Source organism: Condylostylus longicornis, unplaced genomic scaffold (genome assembly GCF_029603195.1).
Source record: "Condylostylus longicornis isolate FDR11 unplaced genomic scaffold, ASM2960319v2 ptg000090l, whole genome shotgun sequence".
Taxonomy (NCBI): Eukaryota; Metazoa; Arthropoda; class Insecta; order Diptera; family Dolichopodidae; genus Condylostylus; species Condylostylus longicornis.
In genome coordinates this window covers 674,777-693,064 of record NW_026578058.1, presented here as the reverse complement: position 1 = coordinate 693,064, position 18,288 = coordinate 674,777, and positions in this window count along the sequence as shown.

Below are 18,288 nucleotides of genomic sequence, written 5' to 3'. Positions count from 1 at the left end.
CATCTGTCATCTGTCATCTGTCATCTGTCACCTGTCATCTGTAATCTGTCATCTGTCATGCGTCATCTGTCATCTGTCATCTGTCATCTGATATCTGTCATCTGTCATCTGACATCTGTCGTCTGTCATCTGTCATCTGTCATCTGTCATCTGTCATCTGTCATCTGTCATCTGTCATCTGTCATCTGTCATCTGTCATCTGTCTTCTGTCATCTGTCATCTGTCATCTGTCATCTGTCATCTGTCATTTGTCATCTGTCATCTGTCATATGACATCTGTCGTCTGTCATCTGTCGTCTGTCATCTGTCATCTGTCATGTGTCATCTGTCATCTGTCATTTGTCATCTGTCATCTGTCATCTGTCATGTGTCATCTCTCATCTGTCATCTGTCATATGTCATTTGTCATCTGTCATCTGTCATGTGTCATCTGTCATCTGTCATCTGTCATCTGTCATCTGTCATCTGTCATCTGTCATCTGACATCTGTCATCTGTCATTTGTTATCTGTCATCTGTCATTTGTCAGCTGTCATATGTCATCTGTCATCTATCTTCTGTCATCTGTCATCTGTCATCTGTCATCTGTCATCTGTCATCTCTCATCTGTCATCTGTCATGTGTCATCTGTCATCAGTCATCTGTCATCTGTCATGTGTCATCTGTCATCTGTCATCTGTCATCTGTCATCTGTCATCTGTCATCTGTCATCTGTCATCTGTCATCTGTCATCTGTCATCTGTCATGTGTCATCTGTCATCTGTCATGTGTCATCTGTCATCTGTCATCTGTCATGTGTCTTCTCTAATCTGTCATCTGTCATCTGTCATCTGTCATCTGTCAGTTGTCATCTGTCATATGTCATCTATCATCTGTCATCTGTCAACTGTTATCTGTCATGTGTCATCTGTCATGTGTCATCTGTCATCTGTCATCTGTCATCTGACATCTGTCATCTGTCATTTGTTATCTGTCATCTGTCATTTGTCAGCTGTCATATGTCATCTGTCATCTGTCTTCTGTCATCTGTCATCTGTCATCTGTCATCTGTCATCTGTCATCTGTCATCTGTCATCTGTCATCTGTCATGTGTCATCTGTCATCAGTCATCTGTCATCTGTCATCTGTCATGTGTCATCTGTCATCTGTCAATTGTCATCTGTCGTATGTCATCTGCCATCTGTCATCTGTCATCTGCCATCTGTCATCTGTCATCTGTCATCTGTCATATCTCAACTGTCACCTGTCACCTGCCATCTGTCATCTGTCAACTGTTATCTCTCATCTGTCTTCTGTCATCTGTCAACTGTTATCTGTCATCTGTCATCTGTTATCTGTCATATCTCATCTGTCGTCTGTCATGTGTCATCTCTCATCTGTCATCGGTCTTCTGTCATCTGTCATCTGTCATGTATCAACTGGCATCTGTCATCTGTCATCTGTCATGTGTCATCTGTCTTTGTCATCTGTCATCTGTCATCTGTCATCTCTCATCTGTCATCTGTCATCTGTCATCTGTCATCTGTCATCTGTCATCTGTCATCTGTCATCTGTCATCTGTCATTTGTCATCTGTCATCTGTCATCTGTCATCTGTCAACTGTCATCTGTCATATGTCATCTATCATCTGTCAGCTGTCAACTGTTATCTGTCATGTGTCATCTGTCATCTGTCATGTGTCATCTGTCATCTGTCATCTGTCATGTGTCATCTGTCATCTGTCATCTGTCATATGTAATCTGTCATATGTCATTTGTCATCTGTCATCTGTCATCTGTCATCTGTCATGTGTCATCTGTCATCTGTCATCTGTCATGTGTCATCTGTCATCTGTCATCTGTCATCTGTCATCTGTCATCTGTCATCTGTCATCTGTCATCTGTCATGTATCAACTGTCATCTGTCATCTGTCACCTGTCATCTGTCAGCTGTCATCTGTCATCTGTCATCTGTCAGCTGTCATCTGTCATCTGTCATTTGTCATCTGTCATCTGTCATCTGTCAACTGTCATCTGTCATATGTCATCTATCATCTGTCATCTGTCAACTGTTATCTGTCATGTGTCATGTGTCATCTGTCGTGTGTCATCTGTCATCTGCCATTTGTCATGTGTCAACTGTTATCTCTCATCTGTCATCTGTCATCTGTCAACGGTTATCTGTCATCTGTCATTTGCCATTTATCATATCTCATCTGTCATCTGTCAACTGTCATCTGTCATATGTCATCAATCATCTGTCATCTGTCAACTGTTATCTGTCATGTGTCATGTGTCATCTGTCGTGTGTCATCTGTCATCTGCCATCTGTCATGTGTCAACTGTTATCTCTCATCTGTCATCTGTCATCTGTCAACGGTTATCTGTCATCTGTCATTTGCCATTTATCATATCTCATCTGTCATCTGTCAACTGTCATCTGTCACCTGTCATCTGTCATCTGTCATCCGTAATATCTCATCTGTCACCTGTCATCTGCCATCTGTCATCTGTCAACTGTTATCTTTCATCTGTCATCTGTCATCTGTCATCTGTAATATCTCATCTGTCACCTGTCATCCGTCATCTGTCATCTGTCATCTGTCATTTGCCATTTATCATATCTCATCTGTCATCTGTCAACTGTCATCTGTCACCTGTCATCTGTCATCTGTCATCCGTAATATCTCATCAGTCACCTGTCATCTGCCATCTGTCATCTGTCAACTGTTATCTCTCATCTGTCATCTGTCAACTGTTATCTGTCATCTGTCATTTGTCATCTGTCATCTATCAACTGTTATCTCTCATCTGTCATCTGTCATCTGTCATCTGTCATCTATCATCTGCCATCTGTCAACGGTTATCTGTCATCTGTCATTTGCCATTTATCATATCTCATCTGTCATCTGTCAACTGTCATCTGTCACCTGTCATCTGTCATCTGTCATCCGTAATATCTCATCAGTCACCTGTCATCTGCCATCTGTCATCTGTCAACTGTTATCTCTCATCTGTCATCTGTCAACTGTTATCTCTCATCTGTTATCTGTCATCTGTCATCTGTCATCTGTCATCTATCATCTGTCATTTGTCATCTGTCATCTGTCAACTGTTATCTGTCATCTGTCATTTGCCATTTATCATATTTCATCTGTCATCTGTCAACTGTCATCTGTCACCTGTCATCTGTCATCTGTCATCCGTAATATCTCATCAGTCACCTGTCATCTGCCATCTGTCATCTGTCAACTGTTATCTCTCATCTGTCATCTGTCAACTGTTATCTGTCATCTGTCATTTGTCATCTGTCATCTGTCAACTGTTATCTCTCATCTGTCATCTGTCATCTGTCATCTGTCATCTGTCATCTATCATCTGTCATCTGTCAACGGTTATCTGTCATCTGTCATTTGCCATTTATCATATCTCATCTGTCATCTGTCATTTGCCATTTATCATATCTCATCTGTCATCTGTCAACCGTAATATCTCATCTGTCACCTGTCATCTGCCATCTGTCATCTGTCAACTGTTATCTCTCATCTGTCATCTGTCAACTGTTATCTGTCATCTGTCATTTGTCATCTGTCATCTGTCAACTGTTATCTCTCATCTGTCATCTGTCATCTGTCATCTGTCATCTATCATCTGTCATCTGTCAACGGTTATCTGTCATCTGTCATTTGCCATTTATCATATCTCATCTGTCATCTGTCAACTGTCATCTGTCACCTGTCATCTGTCATCTGTCATCCGTAATATCTCATCTGTCACCTGTCATCTGCCATCTGTCATCTGTCAACTGTTATCTCTCATCTGTCATCTGTCAACTGTTATCTGTCATCTGTCATTTGTCATCTGTCATCTGTCAACTGTTATCTCTCATCTGTCATCTGTCATCTGTCATCCGTAATATCTCATCTGTCACCTGTCATCTGCCATCTGTCATCTGTCAACTGTTATCTCTCATCTGTCATCTGTCATCTGTCATCTGTCATCTGTTATCTCTCATCTGTCATCTGTCATCTGTCATCCGTAATATCTCATCTGTCACCTGTCATCTGCCATCTGTCATCTGTCAACTGTTATCTCTCATCTGTCATCTGTCATCTGTCATGTGTCATCTGCCATCTGTCATCTGTCATTTGTCAGGTGTCATATGTCATCTGTCATCTGTCTTCTGTCATCTGTTATCTGTCATCTGTCATCTGTCATCTGCAATCTGTCATCTGTCATCTGTCATCTGTCATCTGTCATCTGTCATCTGTCACCTGTCATCTGTAATCTTTCATCTGTCATGCGTCATCTGTCATCTGTCATGCGTCATCTGTCATGTGTCATCTGTCATCTGACATCTGTCGTCTGTCATCTGTCATCTGTCATCTGTCATCTGTCATCTGTCATCTGTCATCTGTCATCTGTCATCTGTCATTTGTCATCTGTCATCTGTCATCTGTCATCTGACATCTGTCATCTGTCATCTGTCATCTGTCATCTGTCATATGTCATCTGTCATCTGTCATCTGTCATCTGTCATCTTTCGTCTGTCATATTTCGTCCGTCAACTGTTATCTGTCAACTGTCATCTGTCGTATGTCATCTGCCATCTGTCATCTGTCATCTGCCATCTGTCATCTGTCATCTGTCATATCTCAACTGTCACCTGTCACCTGCCATCTGTCATCTGTCAACTGTTATCTCTCATCTGTCATCTGTCATCTGTCAACTGTTATCTGTCATCTGTTATCTGTCATATCTCATCTGTCGTCTGTCATGTGTCATCTCTCATCTGTCATCGGTCTTCTGTCATCTGTCATCTGTCATGTATCAACTGTCATCTGTCATCTGTCATCTGTCATCTGTCATGTATCAACTGTCATCTGTCATCTGTCATCTGTCATCTGTCATCTCTCATCTGTCATCTGTCATCTGTCATCTGTCATCTGTCATCTGTCATCTGTCATCTGTCATCTGTCATCTGTCATCTGTCATCTGTCATCTGTCATCTGTCATTTGTCATCTGTCATCTGTCATCTGTCATCTGTCATCTGTCAACTGTCATCTGTCATATGTCATCTATCATCTGTCAGCTGTCAACTGTTATCTGTCATGTGTCATCTGTCATCTGTCATGTGTCATCTGTCATCTGTCACGTGTCATCTGTCATCTGTCATCTGTCATATGTAATCTGTCATATGTCATTTGTCATCTGTCATCTGTCATGTGTCATCTGTCATCTGTCATCTGTCATCTGTCATCTGTCATGTGTCATCTGTCATCTGTCATGTGTCATCTGTTATCTGTCATCTGTCATCTGTCATGTGTCATCTGTCTTTGTCATCTGTCATCTGTCATCTGTCATCTGTCATCTGTCATCTGTCATCTGTCATCTGTCACCTGTCATCTGTCATCTGTCATCTGTCATCTGTCATCTGTCATCTGTCATCTGTCATCTGTCATCTGTCATGTATCAACTGTCATCTGTCATCTGTCACCTGTCATCTGTCAGCTGTCATCTGTCATCTGTCATCTGTCAGCTGTCATCTGTCATCTGTCATCTGTCATCTGTCATCTGTCATGTGTCATCTGTCATCTGTCATCTGTCATCTGTCATATGTCATCTGTCATCTGTCATCTGTCATCTGTCATCTGTCATCTGTCATCTGTAATCTGTCATATGTCATTTGTCATTTGTCATCTGTCATCTGTCATCTGTCATTTGTCATCTGTCATCTGTCATTTGTTATCTGTCATCTGTCAAACGTCAACTGTTATTTGTCATCTTTCATCTGTCATCTGTCATGTGTCATCTGTCATCTGTCATCTGTCATCTGTCAACTGTCATCTGTCATCTGTCATCTGTCATCTGTCATCTGTCATCTGTCATCTGTCATGTATCAACTGTCATCTGTCATTTGTCACCTGTCATCTGTCAGCTGTCATCTGTCATCTGTCATCTGTCAGCTGTCATCTGTCATCTGTCATTTGTCATCTGTCATCTGTCATCTGTCAACTGTCATCTGTCATATGTCATCTATCATCTGTCATCTGTCAACTGTTATCTGTCATGTGTCATGTGTCATCTGTCGTGTGTCATCTGTCATCTGCCATCTGTCATGTGTCAACTGTTATCTCTCATCTGTCATGTGTCATCTGTCAACGGTTATCTGTCATCTGTCATTTGCCATTTATCATATCTCATCTGTCATCTGTCAACTGTCATCTGTCATATGTCATCTATCATCTGTCATCTGTCAACTGTTATCTGTCATGTGTCATGTGTCATCTGTCGTGTGTCATCTGTCATCTGCCATCTGTCATGTGTCAACTGTTATCTCTCATCTGTCATCTGTCATCTGTCAACGGTTATCTGTCATCTGTCATTTGCCATTTATCATATCTCATCTGTCATCTGTCAACTGTCATCTGTCACCTGTCATCTGTCATCTGTCATCCGTAATATCTCATCTGTCACCTGTCATCTGCCATCTGTCATCTGTCAACTGTTATCTTTCATCTGTCATCTGTCATCTGTCATCTGTCATCTGTCATCTGTAATATCTCATCTGTCACCTGTCATCCGTCATCTGTCATCTGTCATCTGTCATTTGCCATTTATCATATCTCATCTGTCATCTGTCAACTGTCATCTGTCACCTGTCATCTGTCATCTGTCATCCGTAATATCTCATCAGTCACCTGTCATCTGCCATCTGTCATCTGTCAACTGTTATCTCTCATCTGTCATCTGTCAACTGTTATCTGTCATCTGTCATTTGTCATCTGTCATCTATCAACTGTTATCTCTCATCTGTCATCTGTCATCTGTCATCTGTCATCTGTCATCTATCATCTGTCATCTGTCAACGGTTATCTGTCATCTGTCATTTGCCATTTATCATATCTCATCTGTCATCTGTCAACTGTCATCTGTCACCTGTCATCTGTCATCTGTCATCCGTAATATCTCATCAGTCACCTGTCATCTGCCATCTGTCATCTGTCAACTGTTATCTCTCATCTGTCATCTGTCAACTGTTATCTCTCATCTGTCATCTGTCATCTGTCATCTGTCATCTGTCATCTATCATCTGTCATTTGTCATCTGTCATCTGTCAACTGTTATCTGTCATCTGTCATTTGCCATTTATCATATTTCATCTGTCATCTGTCAACTGTCATCTGTCACCTGTCATCTGTCATCTGTCATCCGTAATATCTCATCAGTCACCTGTCATCTGCCATCTGTCATCTGTCAACTGTTATCTCTAATCTGTCATCTGTCAACTGTTATCTGTCATCTGTCATTTGTCATCTGTCATCTGTCAACTGTTATCTCTCATCTGTCATCTGTCATCTGTCATCTGTCATCTGTCATCTATCATCTGTCATCTGTCAACGGTTATCTGTCATCTGTCATTTGCCATTTATCATATCTCATCTGTCATCTGTCATTTGCCATTTATCATATCTCATCTGTCATCTGTCAACCGTAATAGCTCATCTGTCACCTGTCATCTGCCATCTGTCATCTGTCAACTGTTATCTCTCATCTGTCATCTGTCAACTGTTATCTGTCATCTGTCATTTGTCATCTGTCATCTGTCAACTGTTATCTCTCATCTGTCATCTGTCATCTGTCATCTGTCATCTATCATCTGTCATCTGTCAACGGTTATCTGTCATCTGTCATTTGCCATTTATCATATCTCATCTGTCATCTGTCAACTGTCATCTGTCACCTGTCATCTGTCATCTGTCATCCGTAATATCTCATCTGTCACCTGTCATCTGCCATCTGTCATCTGTCAACTGTTATCTCTCATCTGTCATCTGTCAACTGTTATCTGTCATCTGTCATTTGTCATCTGTCATCTGTCAACTGTTATCTCTCATCTGTCATCTGTCATCTGTCATCCGTAATATCTCATCTGTCACCTGTCATCTGCCATCTGTCATCTGTCAACTGTTATCTCTCATCTGTCATCTGTCATCTGTCATCTGTTATCTTTCATCTGTCATCTGTCATCTGTCATCCGTAATATCTCATCTGTCACCTGTCATCTGCCATCTGTCATCTGTCAACTGTTATCTCTCATCTGTCATCTGTCATCTGTCATGTGTCATCTGCCATCTGTCATCTGTCATTTGTCAGGTGTCATATGTCATCTGTCATCTGTCTTCTGTCATCTGTTATCTGTCATCTGTCATCTGTCATCTGCAATCTGTCGTCTGTCATCTGTCATCTGTCATCTGTCATCTGTCATCTGTCATCTGTCACCTGTCATCTGTAATCTTTCATCTGTCATGCGTCATCTGTCATCTGTCATGCGTCATCTGTCATGTGTCATCTGTCATCTGACATCTGTCGTCTGTCATTTGTCATCTGTCATCTGTCATCTGTCATCTGTCATCTGTCATCTGTCATCTGTCATCTGTCATCTGTCATCTGTCATTTGTCATCTGTCATCTGTCATCTGTCATCTGACATCTGTCATCTGTCATCTGTCATCTGTCATCTGTCATATGTCATCTGTCATCTGTCATCTGTCATCTGTCATCTGTCATCTTTCGTCTGTCATATTTCGTCCGTCAACTGTTATCTGTCAACTGTCATCTGTCGTATGTCATCTGCCATCTGTCATCTGTCATCTGCCATCTGTCATCTGTCATCTGTCATATCTCAACTGTCACCTGTCACCTGCCATCTGTCATCTGTCAACTGTTATCTCTCATCTGTCATCTGTCATCTGTCAACTGTTATCTGTCATCTGTTATCTGTCATATCTCATCTGTCGTCTGTCATGTGTCATCTCTCATCTGTCATCGGTCTTCTGTCATCTGTCATCTGTCATGTATCAACTGTCATCTGTCATCTGTCATCTGTCATCTGTCATGTATCAACTGTCATCTGTCATCTGTCATCTGTCATCTCTCATCTGTCATCTGTCATCTGTCATCTGTCATCTGTCATCTGTCATCTGTCATCTGTCATCTGTCATTTGTCATCTGTCATCTGTCATCTGTCATCTGTCATCTGTCAACTGTTATCTGTCATATGTCATCTATCATCTGTCAGCTGTCAACTGTTATCTGTCATGTGTCATCTGTCATCTGTCATGTGTCATCTGTCATCTGTCACGTGTCATCTGTCATCTGTCATCTGTCATATGTAATCTGTCATATGTCATTTGTCATCTGTCATCTGTCATGTGTCATCTGTCATCTGTCATCTGTCATCTGTCATCTGTCATGTGTCATCTGTCATCTGTCATGTGTCATCTGTTATCTGTCATCTGTCATCTGTCATGTGTCATCTGTCTTTGTCATCTGTCATCTGTCATCTGTCATCTGTCATCTGTCATCTGTCATCTGTCATCTGTCATCTGTCATCTGTCATCTGTCATCTGTCATCTGTCATCTGTCATGTATCAACTGTCATCTGTCATCTGTCACCTGTCATCTGTCAGCTGTCATCTGTCATCTGTCATCTGTCAGCTGTCATCTGTCATCTGTCATCTGTCATCTGTCATCTGTCATGTGTCATCTGTCATCTGTCATCTGTCATCTGTCATATGTCATCTGTCATCTGTCATCTGTCATCAGTCATCTGTCATCTGTCATCTGTCATCTGTAATCTGTCATATGTCATTTGTCATTTGTCATCTGTCATCTGTCATCTGTCATTTGTCATCTGTCATCTGTCATTTGTTATCTGTCATCTGTCAAACGTCAACTGTTATTTGTCATCTTTCATCTGTCATCTGTCATGTGTCATCTGTCATCTGTCATCTGTCATCTGTCAACTGTCATCTGTCATATGTCATCTATCATCTGTCATCTGTCAACTGTTATCTGTCATGTGTCATGTGTCATCTGTCGTGTGTCATCTGTCATCTGCCATCTGTCATGTGTCAACTCTTATCTCTCATCTGTCATCTGTCAACGGTTATCTGTCATCTGTCATTTGCCATTTATCATATCTCATCTGTCATCTGTCAACTGTCATCTGTCACCTGTCATCTGTCATCTGTCATCCGTAATATCTCATCTGTCACCTGTCATCTGCCATCTGTCATCTGTCAACTGTTATCTCTCATCTGTCATCTGTCATCTGTCATCTGTCATCTGTAATATCTCATCTGTCACCTGTCATCCGTCATCTGTCATCTGTCATCTGTCATTTGCCATTTGTCATATCTCATCTATCATCTGTCATTTGTCATCTGTCATCTGTCAACTGTTATCTGTCATCTGTCATTTGCCATTTATCATATCTCATCTGTCATCTGTCAACTGTCATCTGTCACCTGTCATCTGTCATCTGTCATCCGTAATATCTCATCAGTCACCTGTCATCTGCCATCTGTCATCTGTCAACTGTTATCTCTCATCTGTCATCTGTCATCTGTCATCTGTCGTCTGTCATCTGTAATATCTCATCTGTCACCTGTCATCCGTCATCTGTCATCTGTCATCTGTCATTTGCCATTTGTCATATCTCATCTATCATCTGTCATTTGTCATCTGTCATCTGTCAACTGTTATCTGTCATCTGTCATTTGCCATTTATCATATCTCATCTGTCATCTGTCAACTGTCATCTGTCACCTGTCATCTGTCATCTGTCATCCGTAATATCTCATCAGTCACCTGTCATCTGCCATCTGTCATCTGTCAACTGTTATCTCTCATCTGTCATCTGTCATCTGTCATCTGTCATCTATCATCTGTCATCTGTCAACTGTTATCTGTCATCTGTCATTTGTCATCTGTCATCTGTCAACTGTTATCTCTCATCTGTCATCTGTCATCTGTCATCTGTCATCTGTCATCTATCATCTGTCATCTGTCAACGGTTATCTGTCATCTGTCATTTGCCATTTATCATATCTCATGTGTCATCTGTCAACTGTCATCTGTCACCTGTCATCTGTCATCTGTCATCCGTAATATCTCATCTGTCACCTGTCATCTGCCATCTGTCATCTGTCAACTGTTATCTCTCATCTGTCATCTGTCAACTGTCATCTGTCATCTGTCATTTGTCATCTGTCATCTGTCAACTGTTATCTCTCATCTGTCATCTGTCATCTGTCATCTATCATCTGTCATCTGTCAACGGTTATCTGTCATCTGTCATTTGCCATTTATCATATCTCATCTGTCATCTGTCAACTGTTATCTGTCACCTGTCATCTGTCATCTGTCATCCGTAATATCTCATCTGTCACCTGTCATCTGCCATCTGTCATCTGTCAACTGTTATCTCTCATCTGTCATCTGTCAACTGTTATCTGTCATCTGTCATTTGTCATCTGTCATCTGTCAACTGTTATCTCTCATCTGTCATCTGTCATCTGTCATCCGTAATATCTCATCTGTCATCTGTCATCTGCCATCTGTCATCTGTCAACTGTTATCTCTCATCTGTCATCTGTCATCTGTCATCTGTCATCTGTTATCTCTCATCTGTCATCTGTCATCTGTCATCCGTAATATCTCATCTGTCACCTGTCATCTGCCATCTGTCATCTGTCAACTGTTATCTCTCATCTGTCATCTGTCATCTGTCATGTGTCATCTGTCATCTGTCATCTGTCATTTGTCAGGTGTCATATGTCATCTGTCATCTGTCTTCTGTCATCTGTTATCTGTCATCTGTCATCTGTCATCTGCAATCTGTCATCTGTCATCTGTCATCTGTCATCTGTCATCTGTCATCTGTCACCTGTCATCTGTAATCTTTCATCTGTCATGCGTCATCTGTCATCTGTCATGCGTCATCTGTCATGTGTCATCTGTCATCTGACATCTGTCGTTTGTCATCTGTCATCTGTCATCTGTCATCTGTCATCTGTCATTTGTCATCTGTCATCTGTCATCTGTCATCTGACATCTGTCATCTGTTGTCTGTCATCTGTCATCTGTCATATGTCATCTGTCATCTGTCATCTGTCATCTGTCATCTTTCGTCTGTCATATTTCGTCCGTCAACTGTTATCTGTCAACTGTCATCTGTCGTATGTCATCTGTTATCTGTCATATCTCATCTGTCGTCTGTCATGTGTCATCTCTCATCTGTCATCGGTCTTCTGTAATCTGTCATCTGTCATGTATCAACTGTCATCTGTCATCTGTCATCTGTCATGTGTCATCTGTCTTTGTCATCTGTCATCTGTCATCTGTCATCTGTCATCTCTCATCTGTCATCTGTCATCTGTCATCTGTCATCTGTCATCTGTCATCTGTCATCTGTCATCTGTCATCTGTCATCTGTCATCTGTCATCTGTCATCTGTCATCTGTCATCTGTCATTTGTCATCTGTCATCTGTCATCTGTCATCTGTCATCTGTCATCTGTCAACTGTCATCTGTCATCTGTCATCTGTCATCTGTCATCTGTCATCTGTCATCTGTCATCTGTCATGTATCAACTGTCATCTGTCATCTGTCACCTGTCATCTGTCAGCTGTCATCTGTCATCTGTCATCTGTCAGCTGTCATCTGTCATCTGTCATCTGTCATCTGTCATCTGTCATCTGTCATGTGTCATCTGTCATCTGTCATCTGTCATCTGTCATATGTCATCTGTCATCTGTCATCTGTCATCTGTCATCTGTCATCTGTAATCTGTCATATGTCATTTGTCATTTGTCATCTGTCATCTGTCATCTGTCATTTGTCATCTGTCATCTGTCATTTGTTATCTGTCATCTGTCAAACGTCAAATGTTATTTGTCATCTTTCATCTGTCATCTGTCATGTGTCATCTGTCATCTGTCATCTGTCATCTGTCAACTGTCATCTGTCATATGTCATCTATCATCTGTCATCTGTCAACTGTTATCTGTCATGTGTCATGTGTCATCTGTCGTGTGTCATCTGTCATCTGCCATCTGTCATGTGTCGACTGTTATCTCTCATCTGTCATCTGTCAACGGTTATCTGTCATCTGTCATTTGCCATTTATCATATCTCATCTGTCATCTGTCAACTGTCATCTGTCACCTGTCATCTGTCATCTGTCATCCGTAATATCTCATCTGTCACCTGTCATCTGCCATCTGTCATCTGTCAACTGTTATCTCTCATCTGTCATCTATCATCTGTCATCTGTCATCTGTCATCTGTAATATCTCATCTTTCACCTGTCATCCGTCATCTGTCATCTGTCATTTGCCATTTGTCATATCTCATCTATCATCTGTCATTTGTCATCTGTCATCTATCAACTGTTATCTGTCATCTGTCATTTGCCATTTATCATATCTCATCTGTCATCTGTCAACTGTCATCTGTCACCTGTCATCTGTCATCTGTCATCCGTAATATCTCATCAGTCACCTGTCATCTGCCATCTGTCATCTGTCAACTGTTATCTCTCATCTGTCATCTGTCAACTGTTATCTGTCATCTGTCATTTGTCATCTGTCATCTGTCAACTGTTATCTCTCATCTGTCATCTGTCATCTGTCATCTGTCATCTATCATCTGTCATCTGTCAACGGTTATCTGTCATCTGTCATTTGCCATTTATCATATCTCATGTGTCATCTGTCAACTGTCATCTGTCACCTGTCATCTGTCATCTGTCATCCGTAATATCTCATCTGTCACCTGTCATATGCCATCTGTCATCTGTCAACTGTTATCTCTCATCTGTCATCTGTCAACTGTTACCTGTCATCTGTCATTTGTCATCTGTCATCTGTCAACTGTTATCTCTCATCTGTCATCTGTCATCTGTCATCCGTAATATCTCATCTGTCACCTGTCATCTGCCATCTGTCATCTGTCAACTGTTATCTCTCATCTGTCATCTGTCATCTGTCATCTGTCATCTATCACCTGTCATCTGTCATCTGTCATCTGTCATCCGTAATATCTCATCTGTCACCTGTCATCCGTCATCTGTCATCTGTCATCTGTCATTTGCCATTTGTCATATCTCATCTATCATCTGTCATTTGTCATCTGTCATCTGTCAACTGTTATCTCTCATCTGTCATCTGTCATCTGTCATCTGTCATCTATCATCTGTCATCTGTCATCTGTCATCTGTCATCTGTCATCTGTCATCTGTCATCTGCCATCTCTCCCTGTCATCTGTCATCTGTAATCTGTCATCTCTCATCTGTCATCTGTCAACTTTTATCTGTCATCTGTCATTTGTCATCTGTCATCTGTCAACTGTTATCTCTCATCTGTCATCTGTCATCTGTCATCTATTATCTGTCATCTGTCATCTGTCATCTGTCATCCGTAATATCTCATCTGTCACCTGCCATCCGTCATCTGTCATCTGTCATCTGTCATTTGCCATTTGTCATATCTCATGTATCATCTGTCATTTGTCATCTGTCATCTGTCAACTGTTATCTCTCATCTGTCATCTGTCGTCTGTCATCTGTCATCTATCATCTGTCATCTGTCATCTGTCATCTGTCATCTGTCATCTGGCATATGTCATCTGTCATCTGGCATATGTCATCTGTCATCTGTCATCTGTCATCTGTCGTCTGTCATTTTTCGTCTGTCATCTGTCATCTGTTATCTCTCATCTGTCATCTGTCATCTGTCATCTGTCATCTGTCATCTGTCATCTATCATCTGTCATCTGTCATCTGTCATCTGTCATCCGTAATATCTCATCTGTCACCTGTCATCCGTCATCTGTCATCTGTCATCTGTCATTTTCCATTTGTCATATCTCATGTATCATCTGTCATTTGTCATCTGTCATCTGTCAACTGTTATCTCTCATCTGTCATCTGTCGTCTGTCATCTGTCATCTATCATCTGTCATCTGTCATCTGTCATCTGTCATCTGTCATCTGTCATCTGGCATATGTCATCTGTCATCTGTCATCTGTCATCTGTCGTCTGTCATTTTTCGTCTGTCATCTGTCAACTGTTATATCTCATCTGTCATCTGTCGTCTGTCATTTGTCATCTATCATCTGTCATCTGTCATCTGTCATCTGTCATCTGTCATCTGTCATCTGTCATCTGGCATATGTCATCTGTCATCTGTCATCTGTCATCTGTCGTCTGTCATTTTTCGTCTGTCATCTGTTATCTCTCATCTGTCATCTGTCATCTGTCATCTGTCATCTGTCATCTGTCATCTGTCATCTGTCATCTGTCATCTGTCATCCGTAATATCTCATCTATCACCTGTCATCCGTCATCTGTCATCTGTCATCTGTCATTTGCCATTTGTCATATCTCATCTATCATCTGTCATTTGTCATCTGTCATCTGTCAACTGTTATCTCTCATCTGTCATCTGTCATCTGTCATCTGTCATCTGTCATCTATCATCTGTCATCTGTCATCTGTCATCTGTCATCTGTCATCTGGCATATGTCATCTGTCATCTGTCATCTGTCATCTGTCGTCTGTCATTTTTCGTCTGTCATCTGTCAACTGTTATATCTCATCTGTCATCTGTCGTCTGTCATTTGTCATCTATCATCTGTCATCTGTCATCTGCCATCTCTCCCTGTCATCTGTCATCTGTAATCTGTCATCTCTCATCTGTCATCTGTCAACTGTTATCTGTCATCTGTCATTTGTCATCTGTCATCTGTCAACTGTTATCTGTCATCTGTCATCTGTCATCTGTCATCCGTAATATCTCATCTGTCACCTGTCATCCGTCGTCTGTCATCTGTCATCTGTCATTTGCCATTTGTCATATCTCATCTATCATCTGTCATTTGTCATCTGTCATTTGTCATCTGTCATCTGTCAAGTGTTATCTCTCATCTGTCATCTGTCATCTGTCATCTGTCATCTGTCATCTATCATCTGTCATCTGTCATTTGTCATATCTCATCTGTCATCTGTCATCTGTCATCTGGCATATGTCATCTGTCATCTGTCATCTGTCATCTGTCGTCTGTCATTTTTCGTCCTTCATCTTTCGTCCGTCAACTGTTATCTGTCATCTGTCATCTGTCATGTGTCATCTGTCATCTGTCATCTGTCATTTGTCAGGTGTCATATGTCATCTGTCATCTGTCTTCTGTCATCTGTTATCTGTCATCTGTCATCTGTCATCTGCAATCTGTCATCTGTCATCTGTCATCTGTCATCTGTCATCTGTCATCTGTCACCTGTCATCTGTAATCTTTCATCTGTCATGCGTCATCTGTCATCTGTCATGCGTCATCTGTCATGTGTCATCTGTCATCTGACATCTGTCGTCTGTCATTTGTCATCTGTCATCTGTCATCTGTCATCTGCCATCTGTCATCTGTCGTCTGTCATTTGTCATCTGTCATCTGTCATCTGTCATCTGTCATCTGACATCTGTCATCTGTCATCTGTCATCTGTCATCTGTCATATGTCATCTGTCATCTGTCATCTGTCATCTGTCATCTGTCATCTTTCGTCTGTCATATTTCGTCCGTCAACTGTTATCTGTCAACTGTCATCTGTCGTATGTCATCTGCCATCTGTCATCTGTCATCTGCCATCTGTCATCTGTCATCTGTCATCTGTCATATCTCAACTGTCACCTGGCACCTGCCATCTGTCATCTGTCAACTGTTATCTCTCATCTGTCATCTGTCATCTGTCAACTGTTATCTGTCATCTGTCATCTGTTATCTGTCATATCTCATCTGTCGTCTGTCATGTGTCATCTCTCATCTGTCATCGGTCTTCTGTCATCTGTCATCTGTCATGTATCAACTGTCATCTGTCATCTGTCATCTGTCATCTGTCATGTATCAACTGTCATCTGTCATCTGTCATCTGTCATCTGTCATCTGTCATCTGTCATCTGTCATCTGTCATCTGTCATCTGTCATCTGTCATCTGTCATCTGTCATCTTTCATCTGTCATCTGTCGTCTGTCATTTGTCATCTGTCATCTGTCATCTGTCATCTGTCATCTGTCAACTGTCATCTGTCATATGTCATCTATCATCTGTCAGCTGTCAACTGTTATCTGTCATGTGTCATCTGTCATCTGTCATGTGTCATCTGTCATCTGTCACGTGTCATCTGTCATCTGTCATCTGTCATATGTAATCTGTCATATGTCATTTGTCATCTGTCATCTGTCATGTGTCATCTGTCATCTGTCATCTGTCATCTGTCATCTGTCATGTGTCATCTGTCATCTGTCATGTGTCATCTGTTATCTGTCATCTGTCATCTGTCATGTGTCATCTGTCTTTGTCATCTGTCATCTGTCATCTGTCATCTGTCATCTGTCATCTGTCATCTGTCATCTGTCATCTGTCATCTGTCATCTGTCATCTGTCATCTGTCATCTGTCATCTGTCATCTGTCATCTGTCATGTATCAACTGTCATCTGTCATCTGTCACCTGTCATCTGTCAGCTGTCATCTGTCATCTGTCATCTGTCAGCTGTCATCTGTCATCTGTCATCTGTCATCTGTCATGTGTCATCTGTCATCTGTCATCTGTCATCTGTCATATGTCATCTGTCATCTGTCATCTGTCATCTGTCATCTGTCATCTGTAATCTGTCATATGTCATTTGTCATTTGTCATCTGTCATCTGTCATCTGTCATTTGTCATCTGTCATCTGTCATTTGTTATCTGTCATCTGTCAAACGTCAACTGTTATTTGTCATCTTTCATCTGTCATCTGTCATGTGTCATCTGTCATCTGTCATCTGTCATCTGTCAACTGTCATCTGTCATATGTCATCTATCATCTGTCATCTGTCAACTGTTATCTGTCATGTGTCATGTGTCATCTGTCGTGTGTCATCTGTCATCTGCCATCTGTCATGTGTCAACTGTTATCTCTCATCTGTCATCTGTCAACGGTTATCTGTCATTTGCCATTTATCATATCTCATCTGTCATCTGTCAACTGTCATCTGTCACCTGTCATCTGTCATCTGTCATCCGTAATATCTCATCTGTCACCTGTCATCTGCCATCTGTCATCTGTCAACTGTTATCTCTCATCTGTCATCTGTCATCTGTCATCTGTCATCTGTCATCTGTCATCTGTAATATCTCATCTGTCACCTGTCATCCGTCATCTGTCATCTGTCATCTGTCATTTGCCATTTGTCATATCTCATCTATCATCTGTCATTTGTCATCTGTCATCTGTCAACTGTTATCTGTCATCTGTCATTTGCCATTTATCATATCTCATCTGTCATCTGTCAACTGTCATCTGTCACCTGTCATCCGTAATATCTCATCAGTCAGCTGTCATCTGCCATCTGTCATCTGTCAACTGTTATCTCTCATCTGTCATCTGTCAACTGTTATCTGTCATCTGTCATTTGTCATCTGTCATC